The 22,170-nt window shown below is 42.8% G+C and overlaps 1 protein-coding gene across 1 annotated transcript in view; it reads right to left on the bottom strand.

The window, feature by feature from the left end:
• PKIG (cAMP-dependent protein kinase inhibitor gamma) overlaps positions 1 to 21,423 on the bottom strand; it is a 76,668-nt gene extending 55,245 nt beyond the window's left edge. The window contains exon 1 of the mRNA XM_061127339.1: positions 21,323 to 21,423. The gene's annotated coding sequence lies outside the window, so the exon portion shown is untranslated. The remainder of the gene's footprint in view (positions 1 to 21,322) is intronic.
• Between the last annotated feature and the right edge of the window lie 747 nt (positions 21,424 to 22,170).

Below are 22,170 nucleotides of genomic sequence, written 5' to 3'. Positions count from 1 at the left end.
CTTTCTAAACTGTCATCAGCATGGTTGATTCAAATGACCTAGACTGCCATGACTGGAAGTAAAATTCCTACCATATGTCTTGAAATAACTTGCGAATTTTGTACTATAAAATGGTATTGTCTACTCAGATAAATAAACATATTTTTGAAAAGATAGGAAGTAGAGTGATAGAAGGGTACAACACTGAGAAAACATAAACATGGAAAGGAGAAAAGAAAGGGATGTTGATTTACCTTTTAGCATTTTATAGAATAGCTACAGGAATATCTTGGATACTGACGAACATGTTACTTTTTAATGGAAAAATAAAAGGAGCTCATCAAAACCCCTTGATACACATATTCCTTGGTAAATCTTGAAATTATATACTCTAGCCATTTGGACTAGCTTTTCCACCTGCTTTGATATTTTGTGACATTCATAGAATATCTGGTTATAAGGAACTCTGAATCTTGTAAGTCAAAAGAAAGCCATTGCAGTCTGCAGATTAGAGTGGAAACTAGTGAAAACTTCCAAGGATGAAAACGGAAATAGCCATCAAAATTTTAAGCATAGGACTTCCTTAGTAGTCCAGTGGTTAAGAATCCTCTCTGCAGTGCGGGGAACATGGGCTTGATCCCTGGTCAGGGAACTAAGATCGCACACACCTCGGGGTAACTAAGTCCCCAAGCTGAAACCACTGAAGCCCATGAGTCCTAGGCTCCATGTGCCACAACGAGAGAAGCCGCCTCAATGAGAAGCCAGCATACCACAGTGAGAGCAAGCCTGCACGCAGCAACACCCAATGCAGCCAAAAGTAAATAAATAAAAAAAATTTTTTTTTTAATACGGACTTAAAAAAAAATCTAGAATACTGAATTCAAGAGCACATTGAAAGATCTGTGATCAAATTTAATTTACCCCTGGATGCAAGAATGGTTTAACATAAGCAAATCAATAAATGCGACATACTACATTAACAGAAATGAAGGATAAAAATTATATGATCATCTCAGTAGATTCAGAAAAAGCATTTGACAAAATCACCATCCCTTCATGATAAAAACACTCAACAAATAAGGTATACAAGAAATGTAACTCAACATAATAAAGGCCATATATGACAAGCCCACAGCTAACATCATACTCAACAGTGAAAACCTGAAAGCTTTTCCTCTAAGATCAGGAACAAAACAAGGATGCCCACTCCTGCCATGTCTATTTAACATAGTCCTGGAAATCCTAGCCAGAGCATAGTAACACGTTCAGTGATTTCTGGCACTATGTCAAAAACCTAGATATTGAAATAGTCAGAACATTTAAATGATAAAACTTCAGTAAATCCCTAAAACCCCAAACTGTAACAATATTTTTAATACCCAACTTCTAGAAAAGGGAAATGTCACGTGTATGGTAGGTAACAACAACAACAACAAAAAACCAATAAGGTGACTGTTGTCTTGTGTTTCATCAATGAAGTTGGAAGAAACACTGCCTGGAAAGCCAGGCATGCTTTCAGGAGGCTTTCTTCAAAATGTAGGTGGCCTGGGACTCCTTCCAGGAAGACCTTGGAAAACCAGTCTTCTGTGCTCTGTGTAGATGCTCCAGATCCTACAAAGCATGTAGGGGTTTGTCCTCTGCTAAAAATATCTTAGGAAAACAGACCATTCCCCACCCACCAGCAGACCACTACCCATTCCAGTCCTGTCTGACTGGCGCCCCTCCCCAGCCTCAGGGCATTCTAAGCTAGCAAGCAGTGAGGGTCCTGCTCAAAACCCATCCCTTGGGACTTCCCTGGTGGTTAAGATGTCTTGCTTCCACTGCAGGGGGCATAGCTTCAATCCTTAGTTGAGGAATTAAGATCACGTATGCCTCATGGCCAAAAAAAAAAAAAAAAAAAAAAAATGGAAGGATGCCATCTTCCCTTTGTTGCTTTCCTCTGGATTCCCAGGTGGTACGGTTGATAAAGAATCTACCTGTCAACGCAACAGACACAAGAGATGCAGGTTCAATCCCTGGGTTGTGAAGATCCCTAACTGTAGGAAATGGCATTTGATCCCTGGGTCAGGAAGATTCCCTGGAATAAGAAATGGCAATCTGCTCTAGTATTCTTGACAGGAAAATTCTATGGACAGAGAAGCCTGGCTGGCCATAGTCTATGGGGTCACAAGAGTTGGACACAATTGAGCATGCACGCTGGCTTTCTCATCTCATATTCCATTTCCCCTTCTTACACCTATCACTGTCTGTCTTCCTGCTCTCTCCCATTTTCCATCACTTCAGCATACCCCAGGACTTCAAATCATCCTGAGCAGGCTTACCTATGAAGTTATGTCAGAAGTACATCTCAAAATAACCACTCCCTCCTCCAAAGGAGATCTGTGACATGTGCAGCCAATATAACATTTAAAAAATAAAGCTCTAGTGGTCCAATGGTTAAGATTCTGCACTTACACTGCAGGGGGCCTGGAATCAATCCCTGGTTGGGGATTTCCAGCATGCTGTGCAGTGTGGCCAAGAAAAAAAAAAAAATGGAGCATTGGTTACAAGGATAAATATATGTACTTGTCATGCACATTTCACTGTATGGAAAATTTACCCCAGTTAAAATAAGTTGTTTTTAATTAATAAGGTGTTAGTCGCTCGGTCAGGTCTGACTCTTTGTGACACCATGGACTATGGCCCTCCAGGCTTCTCTGTCCATGGAGTTCTACAGGCAAGAATACTGGAGTGGGTAGCTGTACCTTTCTCCAGGGGATCTTCCTGACTCAGGGATCGAACCCGGGTCTCTTGCACTGCAGGCAGATTCTTTACAGTCTGAGACAATAAACAGATCCACAATGCTCCTGTCAAAGTTAGCTTGTGCCAAACTTCACCCTCACTCAGCTGTCTTTTGTTGACACTGGAACTTGTTTTACTTCCTCCAAAGGCAAGCTCTTTTCCACCTTGAGGCCTTCACACCCATGGCCCTGTCCATCTGGTATCTCTGCTGCCATCTGGCCCCATCCTATTGCCTTTCTTCTGGTTACACCTTTCCTCATCTAGCCAGTCTCAGTTTGGGTACCTTTTCCTCCAGGAAGCCTTCCTTCCTCCCTTCATCCTCATGGACGACCACGTGCTCACACATGCAGGCCAAGGCGCTTCTCTGCTTCCTCAGCATCCTCTATTCCTAGCACCACGGCATTTATTAGAAACACACATCAGAAGGGAAGATCCATGACAGCAGGCATCGTCTTTTTATTTTTCACTGTTGTAGCCCAAGCACCTGGCACATCATGGATGATCAGTCAATATTCACACAACAAATGTCAGATGGAGGCATAAGGATATCAGTCATTCTGATCTAGAACCTTCCTTCCCCATTTTACTGACTCTAATATGCCGCTGCTTGAATTTTGTGTCTGTCATCTCAAATCTGAGTTTAAGGCATCATAGGCTCTGGTTCTATTAATAATTGTGTTCAGGTTTCCTAGCTCAGAAGAAATTTTCTAGGTTCAAAAAGAACTGAAGTTGAGTTGACAACATGTGTTAAGCCGATTAACATGTACGTTTCAGGCACGTGTCCAATCTCTCAGCCAACAGAATTGGTTTGTCTAGACAAGGTTTTACGTGAGATGTTTGGCTACATGGCACTGGTCATTCTGGCCACCCCAGGGCAGCATAGACCTTAGCCCTTCCTGAGATGAAATTAATCATGTGACACCGTGACACCTTCAAGCTTTCATCTTTGGAAAGTAAAAAGAAAAAAAGGTAAACCAACTAAATTCCCTAAAAACTCTCTCCCTTGCAAGGTTGTTAGGAGGGGAGGGAAGGAAAATGAGATGGATGAGTCAGTGTGAGTCAGTGTTAAGAAAAAGAAAAAAAAAAACCTCTGCTCTGGTAAACAGTTTGCTCTTTTACAGACAGGATTGGGATTACTCGGCTCCTACTGCTAAAAATACACAAATAACAGGTGGTATATATTATATAAGTAGTTCAAAAACAGAGACTCAGATCACTGACTCTAAAAAGGGAACAGTTAATCAGTGATGGGCCAGACCATCCCTAGGGCTTGTTTCTTCTGGGAGAAGCCCCCAAGACAAAGTCAGTGCTTCCTTTAAGACAACTAAGAGCCTAAATAATCGTACTGTTCATTGGAGTGACTAAAGGAAGCACTGAGCTTCCCTTATAATAACTACCACTTAATGAGCACCTACTATGTGCTGAAAACAGTCCTGGCACTTCATATTATTCATCTTTAAATTTACAACAATCCTGTAGGATAGATATCATTCTCAGTGTTTTCTAGATAAGGAACCTGGAGCTTACAGAAGTTAAGTGATTTACCCAGGTTTGCACAGAGGCAGTCTATGACTGAACTCAGATCTCATTGGGAAGTGCTTGCTTTGCCTGGATCCCAGGCCCAATTCAGAAATATACATGAATCACTGCAAAGGCATTTTACCAGGCACCACCTGGGATACAAAGGAACAAGAGGATACCCTATTCTCAGGAGAGAAAAGTAAGAAGAAAATGGGACTCTCTAGGAGACAGTCATCGCCATTTCCAGAATCTTGAACAAGGCCTATCACATAGGAGTTGCCCAGGGAATGGTGACCGAAACATATGTAGGAGATAAGGGAAACACACACTCAAAAATAACACAAGGCAGTCTGTGGTCAGTGGCACGAGAAAGAATGTGTTAGGGGGGTTTAGACTAGATCTTGAAGCAGGGCTCTGAGGAAGACCCACAGCCAACATGGCATTTGAGATAAGCTTGACAAATGGACTTTGACAGGCGACAGTGAAAAGTAAAGAGATCAGTGCAGAACAGACAGAAGCACTGAGAGACATCCTTCGGCACCTCCAGCTAAACAGGGAGAAATAAAGCAATTGAGGGGGCCCTGGGTCTGCTTCAAGTCCCTTTGTGTGGAAAAGCACAAGAATTACAAACACTCCCTAGGTGATTCAGAACAGTACAGAAGACATACTTAGTGGTTAAATAAATTAAGAATTATCATATAGTCTTTCTGGAGCAGAGTGGTGGTGGTGGTATAGGGGTAGAATCAAATAAATGGATACATTTGTTCAATTAAATAAACTGAATAAATATGTATACAAATCTAGAACACACGTGCTTCTATTACAAAAGGAGTGCTGCAGATAGGTTCTACCACCTCCATTCCATCAATACTGAATTGTTACAGTGAGTGCAGTTATTCTGTGAATCCAAGTTTTCTTCTCATTTGACCTATAGCTCTTTCCTGAGGGAACTAGCTAAGTCAATGACTCTCCGTACACAGACACCGCAGGGCCTTTTGGAAATGGGGAAGAAGGGGAGGGCATGTTGGGTTGTCACAACATTTGACGGCTTCCTCACTCAAATGGGTATTTAATAGGTGAGGCCCGAGATGTTACAAGTCTTCTGACGGCTTCTTCCAGTGGCTCAGACAGTAAAGAATCTGCCTGCAATGCAGGAGACCTGGGTTTTATCCCTGGGTCAGGACAATCCCTTGGAGAAGGAAATGGCTACACACTCCAGTATTCTTGCCGGGAAAATCCCATGGACAGAGGAATCTGGTGGGCTACAGTCCATGGGGTCACAAAGAGTTGGATATGACTGAGTGTTTAACACACACAAGATGTTACAAGTCCAGCAAACTGTCAGGTACTCTTAGAGGAACACTGCCCTTACCCTGGCTATCTTTCAAATACCAAGACCTTCATGTAGGTTGAAAGATGGCTTAAAATTATCTGAGCCTAGAACTTCTTTTCACATGGAACAAAATACTTTTACATGGAGACAGTGTATTTTCCAAGAATGCATGGGGGAGGAAGAATGGAAATATTGTGGATGTAAATATCAAGGAAGACGATGCTCTGCTTTGTATTCATAGGTGAATTATGTCAGTACCATATTTTCAAACAGTTCAGCAAAAATTGAAACACAGACACATATGTTGATAAAGCATATACAGCAAAATGTTAATGTTGTTTGATCTAGGTATTTGATACAGATGCTCACTGTACTCTTTAAAAATTTTTTCTGTATGTTTGAAGTTTTTCATAATAAAAATCTGGGGGGGTGGGAATCAATCCAGCCCCCACTAAATGAGAGGTCCTAAAAGAGGCAACAAGCACAGACTCTAGAGTTTTTCTTCTCCCACAGGAGATAAAGCAATGAATAGAACAGGCAAGGTTCCCACTCTATTTAGTTCACCTTCTACTGGGCAAAAGGCAATTAAACAGTAATAATTTAAAAAAAAGATAATTTCAAACATAAGCAAATTCTATGAATAAAATTAAACAGAGTAATAGGCCAGGTGAACAAAAGTGGGGAAAGTAGGCTACATTAGAGTGGTCAGGGAAGGCTCCCTGGAGGAGGTGACATTTGAGCTGAGATCTATTACTAAGGTAAACTGGGGAAAGGGCACGTGGGATCACTCTGCATTATTTCTTGCAACAGCATATGAGTCTCCAACTATCTCAAAAAGTTTTTAAAAAAACAAACACCATGGCTACTACTACAAGGCTACTGTGTACAAACCTACATAATATGTATACATACACAAAACTTTTTTAACTTTAATAATCTGTTCTATTTAACCCAGTATTTCCAAAACATCATCTCAGCATGTAATCAACGTAAAAACCATTAATGACATATTCCTCATCTTTGTACTAAGTCTTGAAATCCACTGTGCACAACACATCTCAGGTTGGACCAGCCACGTCAGGCGCTCAGTAGTCCCGTGCGGCTAACGGCTACCATACTGGACAGCCCCACTACAGAGTTCCAAGCAAGGCCTTTGATCGTGAGCATGGAACTTCGACCCTCATTTGTGTCCACGCTCACTTTTCTCCTCCCCTCCCCCAGTTTTTTAGAGATATAATTGACATACAACAGTGCATTAGTTTTAGGTGTCCAACCAAAACTCTTGCAGTGGGACAGGAAGGGAACCAGGGAGACCAGGAAGCAGGCCACTCCTGCTATCTGGCAGCTCGCAGTTGGCAGCTGGGGAAGGGTGTGATTTGCTTCTATAGCAACACAACCAAATGGACTGGGTGAGGACAGAACAATGAAAGGGATCAAGGAAGAAGGTTTGCAGCCTAAGCAACCGGGTATTTGAGTCCTATCTAACCACCAGTGCTGCTGTAAGATTAAAGGAGCCAAGATGTGTAAGACGCCCTACACACTGCTAGGCACACAGAAGATGCTCAATATATGTGAAAAGTGAAAGAAAAATTCGAGCCTGAAGTTCCAGCATATAAAAAACTAAGGTGAATCTCAGACACTGGATAAAATCTCCCAGTTCCTCTAGAATTTAAAACTAGTTCCTGACTTCATTTTTCAACATTTAACAAGGAGGATCAAGCAGTACATTTAGACCCCTTTCCAACATCCCCTTCAATCAAAAAGACATAAACACGTATCCCAGTGAAGTAAAGGAGCCCTGTGGCTATAAAAATCCAAAATTCTTTCGGCCAATCTTCTCAATCTACAAGTTTCAGTAAGATTTAAATTTATATGAGAAGTGGCATACCTTCTAACTGGCTAGGTAACTACCAAAGATGATTTGTGCTGGGTCTTTTGAAAAGAACCATCACCAAAATATACTTGGATTTCAGGGGAAAAATAGTCAAGAGCCTGGGTAATAAAACATTTAAATAGAACAGTCTATGGGAAATAAAGCTAAGAGATCATATGTCATTGGGGCCAGATAGTGGAATTAAGAGCTTGCTCTTTTTTGACATAAAACTGCATTTTTGTTTTTATTTGTTTTTGTTATTTGGAGATACGGAACAAGTGTTTAGTTTCTTTGAATGAAGACGTTTATAAAAGTTTACGATGCTATAAATTATAAATGGTAAAAAGACAACATTTTTTACTAACTGAAGGAACTTTTTTAAAAAATAGAACTTTTTTAAAAAATAGAACTTTTTTAAAACGCTAAACCTAATGGCAAGTAATGGTTTGAGAAGGGACTATCTTCCTGAGAAATTAAGTTTGGGGCACTGACTTTCTGACTTGGATTTATTTAACTCTCATACCCAGGAGACCTAACAGTTGATTGTCTGTCCAAACAAACACTGCAGAAATTTATTATAACCATCAGGGATATTCCATTTCTCTTCCCACAGTATCTCCTAACTCTTATCTCAGACAGATATGTGTGTGTGTGGTTTGGATGGATGTTCTGCATAATTAGAATTCTTTGCAGTGCTAAGGAGAAAGCAGAGTGTTTAAAACTTAGCCTTCATTTAAAAGAAAATGGATTTTTTTAGAGGAATTCTGGCTTTGGGAAAGCTATTTTTAATTAGGAGTTGAGCAAAGTGTTATAAGAAAAATATAGACAAATGAAGATACTGTTTATATTTCAAAGATGGTGAAACAGATTCTGCTATGAAATTGTTTCCAACATTAATCCCCTGCAAACCGTTTCTTAGGAAAACTATTTTTATCCCTTTATCAACTTGGTTGATAAGTATTTCATTTCCATCGCAAGTATGGACAAGCTATATAAAGCAAAATTGTTGTCATGCTTCAGGAACAAACATTTTGCAAATAAACATGAAGCTTATTGTGCTATAGTACTTGTTAGACTGACAAATGACTCTGGGGCTCAGAAAATCTCAGAACAAGAGTTCATACGAGAGACAAGCTTGACTTACAAAAAGCTCCCAAGAGCTCCAAAGGGTCTCACCAGATGGGAACACCACCCCCAGAAAACTGGGATTAATGTTAATTAACCCAGAACACATTTACAGGCATGATTCCACTGCCTTGTGTAGCAGGTCAGATGCTATTATCATTCTTACTTTTCAGATGCAAAAAACTGCAGCTCAGAAAGTCTGATGGCCAAGGCTCCCACAGAAGGTAAGCGCCACAGCCGCCAAACTCAGCACCCTGAACCCGAGCCACAGAGACAGCAGTGGACAGCAGGAACGGTGGCGGCAGGGGCAGCTCTTCAGCTGCACCCACCATGTGGCTGGGCTTTGCTCTTGGCACTGTGTGTGTGTCAGCTCATGAAACCCTCACCACAGCCCTGGGAGGGCGGCAGGCAGGTTTGTCTGTGGACCACCAGCCTCCTCTTTCTCCACACTGCCCATCACATATGCCCAGCAGCCTTCCCCCCAAAATCAAAGTGGGCACCCCAAAGCCTTCATGTTCTCTCTACCCAAATCAAAAATTGGTTCTAAAATGTTAATTGTTGAAGTTTAGAGGATGTGCAGTAGGGGTTTCTTTACACTCCTCTAGCTTTGTTTTTTTTTTTTTTTTTTAATATTTATTTATTTGGCTGCACCAGGTCTTAGTCGCAGCGTGCGAGATCTAGTTCTAGTTCCCCGACCAGGGATCAAACCTAGGCCCCCCTCTGCACTGGGAGTGTGGAGTCTTAGCCACTGGACCACCAGGGGAGTCCCTCTATGTATGTTTACGTTTGAACATCACCTTATAAACATTTTTTTTTTTTGCTCTCCTGTGGAATCTGACTTAACTAGAAGACTATCCACTAACAATGAATTCAAAGGAAATGTTATGAAAGATGGCTATGTAATAACAGAAAATGACAAATTCATTCATTCATTCCATGAACATAAATTGAGGGCCCATAGGTTAGGATCTATAAAGGTCCAATAAAAGACTGCTGCCCTCAACAGGCTAAGAGTTTAGGAGTAGGTACAAAACAGATGCAAAAATAATTATAGAGGAGACTATTTGTGACAAATGCTATTTTAAAAAAGGTTCAAATAAAGTGCTATGTGAATTGAGAAAAGAAGTTACATCAGAACAACTTGCATTACAGATTTTTCTAGGACAGTATGAAATTTCTGTGTACCAAACAGTAAGTATAATATAGACTCTGAGAGTGGCCCACAAGGAGAACTGGAGCTAAATCCAAAAGCAGAGTTAGGGCTGGCATGCCCACACACCCTCTTTTACAGTGTTATGATGATTTCCAGACTGAAACTCAGGCCTCTCAGTAAAAAGCGGCTGGCCTTCCTCCCAAGTCCTTGGATTAAAATATACTGATAGAGAAGGTCTTCCTGTAAAGATCAACAGCACAACACCCAAAATACGAAAAACTGAGAAATAAATGTCCAACAACAGGGTTTGGTGATCATCATTCATGGCAACTGATGCACAGTAATCCCTACATAAGAATTTAAAATGAAATAAAGTAGAAGCTCTCTTCTTGATGGGATCAGGACTAATAACAGTAGAATCCATTAAAAACAAAAACAGCCAGTTAAAAAAGAGAAATCGTTGGAAATGTAGGTTCACTTGCCAAATACTTGATAAGGGACGGAGATGGTTTCTTTGAGAATAAGTTCTAGCAATTAAAGTTTCTGCATGACCACACCCAGGAAATGACCTCCAGTTTTCACTGAAAAGCCACTTGTGAAGTTGTACAAAGGCAAAAGGGCTTTCCTGGTGGCTCAAACAGTAAAGAGTCTGCCTGCAGTGCAGGAGACCTGGGTTCAATCCCTGGGTGGGGAAGGTCCCCTGGAGAAGGGCATGGCAACCCACTCCAGTATTCTTGCCGGAGAATCCCACGGACAGGAGTCTGGCGGGGTCCAGTCCATAGGGTTGAAAAGAGCTGGACATGGCAAAAATTCTACATTTTGATGAATTTTTTTTCTCTCAATCTTTTCAGAGGTCTCTTCTACCTCTAAAATTGACAAGAACTTTTTAAATACTCATTCACCTTTTGGGTGGGGGTGCATGGGCTCAGTCATGTCTGACTCTTTGTGACCTATGGACTGCAGCCCGCCAGGCTCCTCTGTTCATGGATTTCCCCGGCAAAGAATACTAGAGTGGGTTGCCATTTCCTTCTCCAGGGGAGCTTCCTGACCCAGGGATCGAATCCAGTCTCCTGTATTGGCAGGCGGATTCTTTACCACTGAGCCACCAGGGAAGCCCGCTGTTCTAAGAAACCCATTGTACGTATAAGAAGTTCTTTAATACACAGTAACAGTCTTTTACAAATAAGGAAACTGAGGCACAGGGAAGTTAAGTAACTTGCTTGAGATAATACAACTAGTAAACAGCAGACTGAGAATTCAAACCCAGGCCATCTGGTTCCAGCTTAGTGACTTGCTTAAACCAAATGGTGAGCACAGCAGTGTGCTGGGGCTCTAGAGCAGAACCAAAAATAAATAAATAAACGAACAAATCTTTAAAAAAAAAAAAAAAGTAGACAGTCAGATATGGCCAGTGGCTATTGTATCAGACAGCAAAGTAGAGCTATTTACTAGCTGGGAACGTTCAGAAGGGTGCGAAAATTAAACACTAAGTTTTACAGGGACAAAGGAGAGGCTTTGTTAGCATTCATTAAGTGGAGATTGGATTAAAAGCTCCTACTGTAATATTGGGTTTCCCTTGTGGCTCAGACAGTAAAGTGTCTGCCTACAATGCGGGAGGCCTGGGTTCGATCCCTGGGTCGGGAAGATCCTCTGGAGAAGGAGATGGCAATCCACTCCAGTATTCTTGCCTGGAAAATCCCATGGACGGAGGAGCCCGGTAGGCTACAGTCCATGGGGTCGCAGAGTCAGACACAACTGAGTGACTTCACTTCACTGTAATATTAAGGCTTCCCTGGATAGCTAAGATGGGTAAAGAATCTGCCTGCAATGCTTGAGACCTGGGTTCAATCCCTGGGTGGAGGGAATGGTTATCCACTCCAGTATTCTTGCCTGGAGAATCCCACGGACAGAGGAGCCTGGTGGGCTACAGTCCACGGGGTCACACAGAGTCTGAGCAACTAACACAGACAGACTGTAATATCAACCGAATGAGGAGACACTTGTGATGTTGTTAAATGGAAAATATGAGATTATAAAACATTATATCAAGTATGTCTCGTTACTGGATTAAAAAAAAACATGACTAAAAAGACAGTACACTCATTCAAGACTGGCTTCCTCCAAATGGAAAGTATCGAGGTCATGGCTGGCTGCCTTCAGAGGCGGGCACTGCACGTCACCATATCTGCTGACATTTTCCCTCTCTTTCGCAGCAAGGCATCCCTCTACTGTTGGGGACAGTGGTGTGTCCAGCTAAGAAAGGACATGCAGCAGCCTCCTCACAGACATAAACGGTTAATGAGGTGTAAGCTGTATGTGCTGGCTGAGGTTTCTGGTATTTGAAAGGGTGTCCTTGGCCCTCCCTTCTACTTCTTCCTGCTTCAAGGAAGGACTGTTTGGTTGGAGAGCCAGAAGTCCAGTTGTGACCTCAAGGTGACCAGGAGCATGCCAGCCATGTTATGAGGACAGTGAAGCAGAAAGAGAGAAAGATCTAGACTGTGGCAGTGCCATGCCAGCAACAGATTGCCTATTTTGGACTTGATGTCTTTTCAAAGAAAAATAATTTGCCTTAAAGCCAACCCAAATCCTAGCTGACCAAACTACTTGGTGTCCATTCCTCCTACCCACAGGAAAACTTCCTAACAGACACACAATTCTGTTCGGGATTGGCCTAAAGATAATTTCATCCCCATTGTAAATAACTTGTTTAAGGACCAGGCTGAAGTCAACAAGGCATGGCGTTGCCCTGGCGACAGGAAGTGGCTCACGAAGTGGGCACATGACTCGATTCAGGCCAATGACATTGCAGGATTAGTACTGGGGGCGGGGGATGTGAGAAAGAGTCTCACTCTTGGGAGAACAGAGGAAGTAAGAATCTTTCTATTCCTTTGGTAGGTGCTTTCCATGGATCTGGGGCCGGGAATTGCTGCCCATATTTTGCTTCTGGGCTGAGGATGAAGCCAACACCCCAGGGAGGGCAGAGCGGCCTGAGACAGTGGATTATGTTAATGATGAAGTCTGTGCTACCTCTGGGGCCTATATGTTATATGCGCCAAAAAATATCCACAGTACAGAGAGATCATCTTAGAGGCAAGGGACTAGGCGCTGAGTGCTATTCAAATATTGTGAGAAAGGCAAATAAGGGAGGTCTTCCCAAGGGGCATGCAAAGTCAGGCACTGGGTCTTTAACAGTTCTGTGCCTTTTCCATGAAAAGTGAAAGTGTTAGTCACTCAGCTGTGTCCAACTCTTTATGACCCCAGGGACTGTAGCCCACCAGGCTCCTCTGTCCATAGGATTCTCCAGGCAAGAATACTAGAGTGGGTTGCCGGGCCCTCCTCCAGGGGATCTTCCCAACCCAGGGATCAAACCCATGTCTCTTATGTCTCCTGCATTGGCAGGTGGGTTCCTGCACTGGCCACCTGGGAAGCCCACTGGAGTGGGTAGCTATTTCCTTCTCCAGGGGATCTTCCTGACCCAGGGATCAAACCCAGGCCTCCTGCATTACAAGCAGATTCTTGACCATCTGAGCCACCAGGGAAGCACACGCCTTTTCCATACCAGGTCTGATAAAGAAGTTACTACACACACAGGAAGGTACCAAATACTGAGTTATCTAGCAGAACTTTTTGTTCTTCTGGTCTTCTACAGGCTTCTGCCAAGAAAGGACTTCCCTGGTGGCCCGGTGGTTAAGAATTCCCCTGCCAATGCAGGGAACATGGGTTCGATTCCTGGTCCAGGAAGACTCCACATGCCTCAGAGCAGCTAAGCCCCATGAGCTGCAACTACTGAAGCCTACGTATCCTTGAACCTCTGCTCCAGAACAAGAGAAGCCACTGCAACGAGATGCCCGTGCACCATATCCAGAGAGTAGCCCTTGCTCACAGCAACTGGAGAAAGCCCACAAAGCAAGGAGGACCCAGCACAGCCAAAAATAAATAAATAAATTTATATATAAAAAAAGGTCACTGAATAAGTGTACATGTTTCAAAGGCATTATAATAACCCTAACAGTTAGCAGATAATGTCAAGTGCTTGCTAACTACCTGCCAGACCTTGTGCTGAGCCTTTTATTTTCATGCAATCCTCACAAGAGACGAGGAACTTTCATTATGTCCATTTTACAATGAGGAAATGCTGAAGCTTAGCAAGAAAGGTTTTCTTTTAAAAAAGAAGAAGACTCACAGAAAAAACTAGTGGTTACTAGTGGGGCAAGGGAAGTGGGAGGAGCACTATAGGGGTGGGAGAAAAAGGGTTATTATGGGATTATATGAAACCATATTTGTGAGGCTTCTGAAAACTGTAAAGCATGATAGAATTTAAAGAAACTTTCACTCAATAAAAAAATTAAAAATAAAAAAAGATGATCCTCCTATTCAAATGCTAATCACAATAAGGGCTTTTCTACACGTTATCAAGGAAATTAACACATTTTTAAAAAAAAAAGGAAAGAAAGACTAAGTAACTTGTAGAAGAAAGGGCCAAGACTTGAACCCATGTCCAAAGGACTCCAATACTTCCTAATCATGCCTTCATATTGCTTCCTCTGGATACATAAAAACACATCTATGATTTTCCTGAGACTGCACTGTTTTAAAATAATCTGTTCTCTTGACCCTCTAAGTACACTATACTCAGCAGACCATAAAAGTCCCAGTGGTTTGGTTTGGAAAAGACGGCCATATGCGCCACATACAACAAGCAGAGCTCATCAAGAAACACTGCATGTTAAACCCTATGCACACAAGACAATATAACTGCATGGGACTTCTATGGTGGCTCAGGTGGTAAAGCGTCTGCCTGCAATTCGGGAGACCCAGGTTCAATCCCTGGGTCGGGAAGATCCCCTGGAGAAGGAAATGGCAACCTACTCCAGTACTCATGCCTGAAAAATTCCATTGGACAGAGGAGCCTGGAGGGCTACAGTCCATGGGGTCCCAAAGAGTCGGACACAACTGAGTGACTAATCTGTGTTGCAAATTAGATCACCAGCACTTCTTTTTCAAGCTTCCTTTTGGTGGTAGGCAGAGGCACACAGCAGGCAGGCTTATGGAACTGAGAATGGGAGAAAAGCGGATTAACTCCCGTTACGCTGGAACGTCTCTCCCAAACAGTTCCTCTACCTACTAATCCCCAACCAACTGCAGGTACAGTTTGAAAAGCACGGATACAAGCAGCCCCTCACAGTGTGGTTTTGCCAACACATAAGACCAACCCAGGAAAGCAATGCTGTGAGTAACCAGTATTGAACTGAATATATGGGCTCTGTTTTCTGAGCACATACTGAGAACATGACTCAGGATCGGGGCTTCCCAGGTGGCACAGTGGTAAAGAATACGCCTGCCAGTGCAGGAGATGTAGGTTCGATTCCTGGGTCGGGAAGATCCCCTGGAGGAGGGCATGGCAACCCACTCCAGTATTCTTGCCTGGAGAATCCCACGGACAGGGGAGTCTGGTGGGCTACAGTCCACGGGGTCACAAAAAGCCGGACATGACTTCATGACTGAGCACGCACACACGCAATGAAGTAGTAAATAGATCGAGGCAATGATCATCAACAGCTGCTAAAACCATTTTGTGAAAGGCTGATGAGAAACTTAAAATGAAGGGATCATGCTAACAAACCCCCGAACCCATGATCAGTCTTACCAGGTGAGAATCAGCCTTTACTGCCTGCTGACATGATACACAGCACCGGCCATAAAGAGCAACTGCCAAAAATAATAAAGGGAATGGAGGAGGACATTAGAGGGATATAACCAGGCAAATCCAGAGTAGCTGGACAGGACAAATGACCTGAGTTTTCCACAAATGAAAGGTAAGGGGAAAAAAGAAGAGGCAAAATTGCTATAGATTCAAAGACTTAAGCAACTATCACCCAGATGTGATCCTTGTTCAGATCCCAATTCACACAAACCAAGTGTGCAAAAACATCTATGAGAAAATGAGAAACTGAGCATCAAACGGATACAAGGTAATGTTGAGGAATCACTGCTGTTCATTTTCTTAGGTGTGATCATAATATTGTGATTATAGGGGGGAAAAGAAAAATCCTTATCTCTCATATGCATATTTAAGTCTTTATAGATGAAATGATATGATGTCTTAGGATTTGCTTTAATATAATCTGTGGTGGCGAGGGAGTGGAGGGTATAGATAGAATAAAACTGACCATATGTTGGTAACTGTTGAAGCTGGGGTATGAGTATAAGGTATGTATTATACCATCTTTTTTACTTTTGTATATGTTTAAAACTGTACATAAGGAGAGGCTATAATATAAAAAGAAAATAAGAAAACCTAGATTCAAAGTCCAGAATTTATTAGATGTAGGAGCTAGGAGGTTTCTTAAATCCTCTGAAATTCAATTTCCTCATCTGAAAATAGGAATGATAATCCCTATCTAAGGATTATTGGAAGGAGTGAAATGAGATCGTGGGTTCACATCTTTTGGACATGAAGCTCTTAAAAACTGCAAAATGCTTATTAGATGTCAGCACAACAGTTAGTTCCCTCTCTGGGAGGCTCTGGGAGCAGAGACATTACAGGTTTGTGGGAAGAGAAGTAGGTAATGAGCTGAGTCCATTTGGACTCTTAACAATTTTTGCTGTGTAGTAAGCATTTGGTAAGACACTGTTTACCTCATTGACCCTCTTCTCCCCAAAGGACAAAGATATTTGCAATTAACTGAAGGTCTATAACTTGAGTTGTTTATATTTCTTGTTTGCTTTCCCAATTATATTTCCCCTGCTAAAGGTAGAAAGTCAAGTAACAGGAGACTGTGTTGTTAAGATAAAACTGAATGCAATTAAGAATCAATGTAACCTAAATAGGACTTTGTTTAAAATATTTCAGGTGCTTTTAGAAGAGTAGATATGCATCTTTTAACACCAATGCTTTGTCTCAAATAACGGGAAATGAACAAAGGTTCAAGTCTAAGTAACACAAAGGGAAATTTTGCACTCTGGCTTCAGCTCACAGAATGGATTGGCCACGGTGATCTTTCTATAACTCGAATGTGATTAAGTCATTTCCCTTCATTTCAACGGTTTCCCTCTACTATCAGGAAAGAGTCTAAACCACTGAACAAAAAGGCTCAGGTGGCTCTCCAACCTTATTCCCTCTCTTTTCCCCAAGTCTAAATCCCATGGACAGAGGAGCCTGGCAGACTACAGTCCATGGGGTCGCAAGAGTCTGACAGGACTGAGTGACTTTCACTTTACTTCACTTCCCCAAGTCTAAGCCTTCTCTCCCCACAGGCCCCCAGGGTTCTGTCCTTAACTCCTTTCTCCTTTACCTCTTGGTTGTCAAGTCCTGTTGATTGTCCCAAAAGGTCTCTCAAATCAGCCCACTCCATTCCATTCCTGCAGCCACTGCCCTAGGTCTGACTCTTTTTTCTCTCTCTGTCTCTCTTTTTTTTTAACCTTTATTCCCCCATCTCCCCAAATAGGATATATCGTTATTGTTCTTTTCTGATTATGAAAGCCATTCATGCTCATAAAAAAGAAAAATAAGGCAATAAGGAAAGGAATAAAAGGCTCCCCATGGGTCTCAGGACACAAAGAACTTATCTTTCTGGCACATTCATCATCTGTAGCAACATTACTCAAAATAGCCAAAAGGGGAAAGCAATGCAAATGTCCATCTACGGAATGAATAAACAAAACGTGTTCATACATACAATGTATATACAAAATGTATATATCCATACAGTGGAATATCATTCAGCCTCAAAAAGGAAGGAAATGCTGACATACCACAACAATGACGCACCTTTAGTACATTATGTTGCTGCCGTTGTTGTTTAGTAGCTAAGTAGTGTCTGAGTCTTTCGTGACTCCATGGACTATAGTCTGCCAGGCTCCTCTGTCCATGGGATTTGCCAGGCAAGAATACTGGAGTGGGTTGCCATTTCCTTCTCCAGGGGATCTTCCCAACCCAGGGATGGAACTCATGTCTCCTGCACTGGCAGGCGGATTCTTTACCGCTGAGCCATCAGGGAAACCCTTAGGACATTATGCTAAATGGGGAAAAAAAAAGCACAAAAAGATAAAAATTGAATGATTTCACTTATATGAAGTATTCAGAGTAACCAAATTCATAGAAACAGAAAGTAGGATGGTGGTTGCCAGAGACTAGGGAGAGGGGTAAATGTGGGATTGTCTTAATGGGCATAAAGTTTCAGATTTGCAAGATGAAAAAATTCTGGAGGTTGATTGCACAAGGATGTAACTATCCTTAACACTACTAAACTGTACACTTAAATATGGTTATGATAAATGTATGGATTGCTTACCACAATAAAAAATAAAAAACTGTTTTAAAGAACTCATCTTGGGACTTCCCTGGTGGTAAGTCACTACACTATGGTAGCGACTCTACGCAATGGTAAGACACCATGCTACCAACGCAAGGAGGCTGGGTTCAATCCCTGGTCAGGGAAACAGAGTCCACGTGCCACAGCTAAAAAGATCCCTCATGCCACAGTGAAGACTGAAGAACCCGTGGACCCCAGCTAAGACCAGCACAGCTAAATAAAAAATAAATATTTTTTAAAAATAAAGAACTCATCTTTCTAGACATCTTTCCTATCAATATACATGTATACACTTAAAAAACTCCCAAACCAACCAAGTGAAATCTGTTTTCACACCATGTGATGTAAACATCTTTCTCATATATATATATGGCTACCACCTTTCTCTTTTTTAATGGCTGATTGCACCTATCACATGACTGCATCATAATGTAGCCAGTCTGTTATTACTTTTTCAATATTATAAAAACATCACAGTCAACATCTTTGCCTATTTTCTCATGATGTTTCATAATAGACATCTGGGTTTTTTACATGCTTTGTTCCCGGTATCAATACCCTGATTTTCCCAAAGAAAAAATTGCTTCCTCTGCATACAAACACACTTCCTGACCTATACTCCCCAACCTCCAGCCAACTCTTATCCTATTTGACTAGCCTGGGTACATTTATTTTAAGGTTTATTCTTAAGTATTTATTTTTCATGTTGCTACTACCAATTCACCTACAATTCCATTTTCTTACTCCTACTGCTGGTATAAAGCTATTGTTTTTTGTCTCTCTTGTAGCTTGCCTATTTTTAACTCAATTCGCTTGGATTTTTTTCAGCAGATAATCATCTCATAGGGAGACAATCACATCATTTAAGGAGTGATTAAGAGCAAAAGTTCTGGGCTCAGGACTGGATTCAAATCCTATGTGACCCGGGCTAAGCATTATACCCCAACGTCTTCATCCATAAGCTGGGAATTACACTAGAGGCTCTCTCTCTCCCAGGGTTGTTGTAAAGAGCATGCTTTCAATGGAGACTAGTGTACCTGGAGAGGGCTTAACACAATGCTAGTTCAATAAATGTCTCCTATCTGATGAGAAGGAATATAGAACTTTCCACATTTACACCTTTTATTTTTCTGCTGGCATTACACGGCGCATTCCTTTTCAGCAATTACCTTGCTTACCATATGTCCAGGAAAAAAAAAAAAAAAACAAGAAACACGTCATCAGACTCTTTGTAAGGGATCTGTGCTGTGGATCGTATCCATGCTCACATTTTTGGCAAGTTGTTTGTGCCATTTATTTTCCCCTGAGAAAATCTCCTGTATTTTCTCAGTCTCTCCCTCCCTTACTGGCTCTACCATCAGCATTGACATCTGCTCCTGTCTGTCTGCTGCTTAAAAAGACTTCACCTGATTCCCCAACTGCTCTCCAGCCTTCTCCTCGCCTCTCTTCACAGCCAAACTTCTTGGAGCTGCCTACACGTTACTTTCTCACATCCCACTCGCTCCTCATTCCACTGACATATTACACTGAACCTTTGGAAGATGCCGATATTATAGATTCCACCCCCATCATTTCACCAAATCTGCTCAATTGGGTTTCTCGGTGACCTCTATATTTACTTAAGCAAAAGGCGCATTTTAACATGTAACTTATTTTAGTTGAAATCTCAACTGCATCCAACAGAGTGGATCTCTTCCTTGGGCTTTCCTTACGACACTCTCCTAGTTTTCCTCCCACTTCTCTGGCCATTTCTTCTTGGTGTAGTTCTAAGTGAATGGTTCTGCCAAGAGTGTACAAGATAGTGACCCTGAATGATCAGGGCCTTAAAAAAACAAAAACAAAAAAAACACTCTCTGGATGGGTCTCTTCCGGTATTGATTCAGTTCTAGTTGTACTGGACTACTTCCATCACCATGGATGTACCTTTGAACATGTCTAGAATACATGCCATGAGGGTAGGAACCTGATTCCTTACACAGGGCCTGGCACATAACAGATGTTCAATAAATACATTTTTTTTTTAATCACCATAAATGAATAGCTGCAACGTGAAAAACAGACTGGAGGAGTGACGAGACCAAGAGGGAACACAAACCCCTGATCTTTGGAAACCACACTTCTGATCACACACACACACCCCCCACACACACTCACTGCCCTGATTTAAATCCTTTGGTGTTCCCCACCAACCCTCACAACAAAGTCCAAACTTACAGGGAGATACAACAAAGTCTTTCAGAAGGGCACCTGCTTCTCTCTCAGACACACCTAGCTAGACCACTTCCACTTCCCGGAATCCGTCTCTAACCAGGCTATGAAATGTTAACAGATGTCCAAGAAGCCTGCATTTTCTCCCCAGGACCTTACGCTGGTCGGTTCTCTCTGCCCAGAACACTATGCACTCCACCAGCTTCATCTTCCGGCCAATACAAAGGTAGCTGTCATGTCTCACTTTGAAAAGCATCTTCTTTTGGAATCTCTCTTTGACCATCCTCCCCAACCTCATCTCCAGAAATCTGGGTTAACTGCCTTCTCTGTGTATTCACAGCCCCCTGAATGTCCAAAATCATAGCTGGAACCACAATGCGCTCCTATTTATACCTTAACACTGTGGAGTTCCCTGAGGACAAGATGTCTCATTCACTTATTTTTACCCCTGGCGATCAGCCCAGGCCCTGGAACACAACACATGCTCGATAATGGACCTTCTTTAGTAGTAGTAGTAATGATAAAAGCTCCCAAGGATTGAGGGTTTAGCTGCAAAGATCTGAAATATATTATTTACTTTGTAATAACCTTCTAAACTGAACTGAACTGAACCTTCTAAAACAGGTGCTGTGATTGTCCCCATTCTGCAGATGGGAAAACTGATGTACAAAGAAGTTAATCCTCTCTGGCCCCAGAAGAGTCGCACAGATGCTCGTTTTCGGCAGTTCGGAGTTCTTTGTCGACCCCCAAATAAGAGGTGCTTTTAAAAAAACTTTTGAATCAGGCCAATTGCCCCCACCCCCACCCCCAACATAATGAACAACGCAAAGCGACTCCCCGCCCGCGCCCGACGAAATTAAACTGCTCCAGGGGCTCCTCCCCGGCGCCAAGGATGGAGGAGTGGGGAGCCGCGGATAAAGGTCAGGCCCTGTCTCCTTTCCGGAAACCCCAGCGCCCAGCCCCTCGCCCGCTGCGAAGAATCGACGCCGGGAGCCGGGCGTTGGGCCGCGATTGCCCACCCGGCCCCTGCTCACCTGCCGACCCGCCGCCAGCCGAGCCCGGGCCGCCGGCCCGCAGCGCCTCCCGAGGGCTGCCAGGCGCCCGCCGAGCTCAGCGGAGCCCGTTGCCTTGGCGACTGGAGCTGCCGAACTCCCGAGACTCGCGCTACGGCGGCTCGGAGGGGACCAGGAGGCGTCGCGGCCCCTTCCGCAGCCCCCGAGCGCGCCGAGGAGGGGCAGCGGGTGCAAGTCCTGCTTCTGAGCCGCGAGGGACCGGGGTTGGGGTTGGCAGCCTGAAAGTTGGCCCGGAGGGATGGGAGAGGGAAGGAAATGTTAAGGGGGAAAAGGGGACAGCCAGACCGGGGGAAGGACTTGTGCTTCGGATTCTGTCTGTGCCTCAGTTTCTCTTTCTGGCACCTGAGATGGAGACTATTCTGGGAGAGATGACGGAGCCGCAGGCGGAATCTTGCTAGACTGGGAATATTTAAAGAAGAAAACTGATGTGGGAGGGGTGGCGCATGCCTCTCTTTAATTTCCGAAGCAGTGGTATGACAAAGAATTCTTTTCTTTTCTTTTTTTTTTTTTTTTGGTCATGCCCACCACCCGTGGGTAGTGAAAACTCCGAATCCTAACCACTGGATGGCCAGCCAATTCCCCAAAGATTTTTTTTTTTTTTTTTTAACTGAAACCAAAACCAAACTTAGGTAGTTAGAATAGGGAAAAGGAGTCCAGAATGATGGTGACTAAAAGACCTGGAAGGGAAAAGCCCACGAAAATAGAACAAAGAAAGGTCCGAGTACTGGAATGAGAACCTCAGGTAAAACAAACAACACTCTGGCTGGTCCAATTTACATAGGACAGGCCCAGGGACAGAGAAACATATA

The sequence above is a fragment of the Dama dama genome, chromosome 23 (genome assembly GCF_033118175.1).
Source record: "Dama dama isolate Ldn47 chromosome 23, ASM3311817v1, whole genome shotgun sequence".
Lineage (NCBI taxonomy): Eukaryota > Metazoa > Chordata > Mammalia > Artiodactyla > Cervidae > Dama > Dama dama.
The sequence above is the reverse complement of the archived record's forward strand: the minus strand, read 5'-3'. Positions and strand labels throughout refer to the sequence as shown.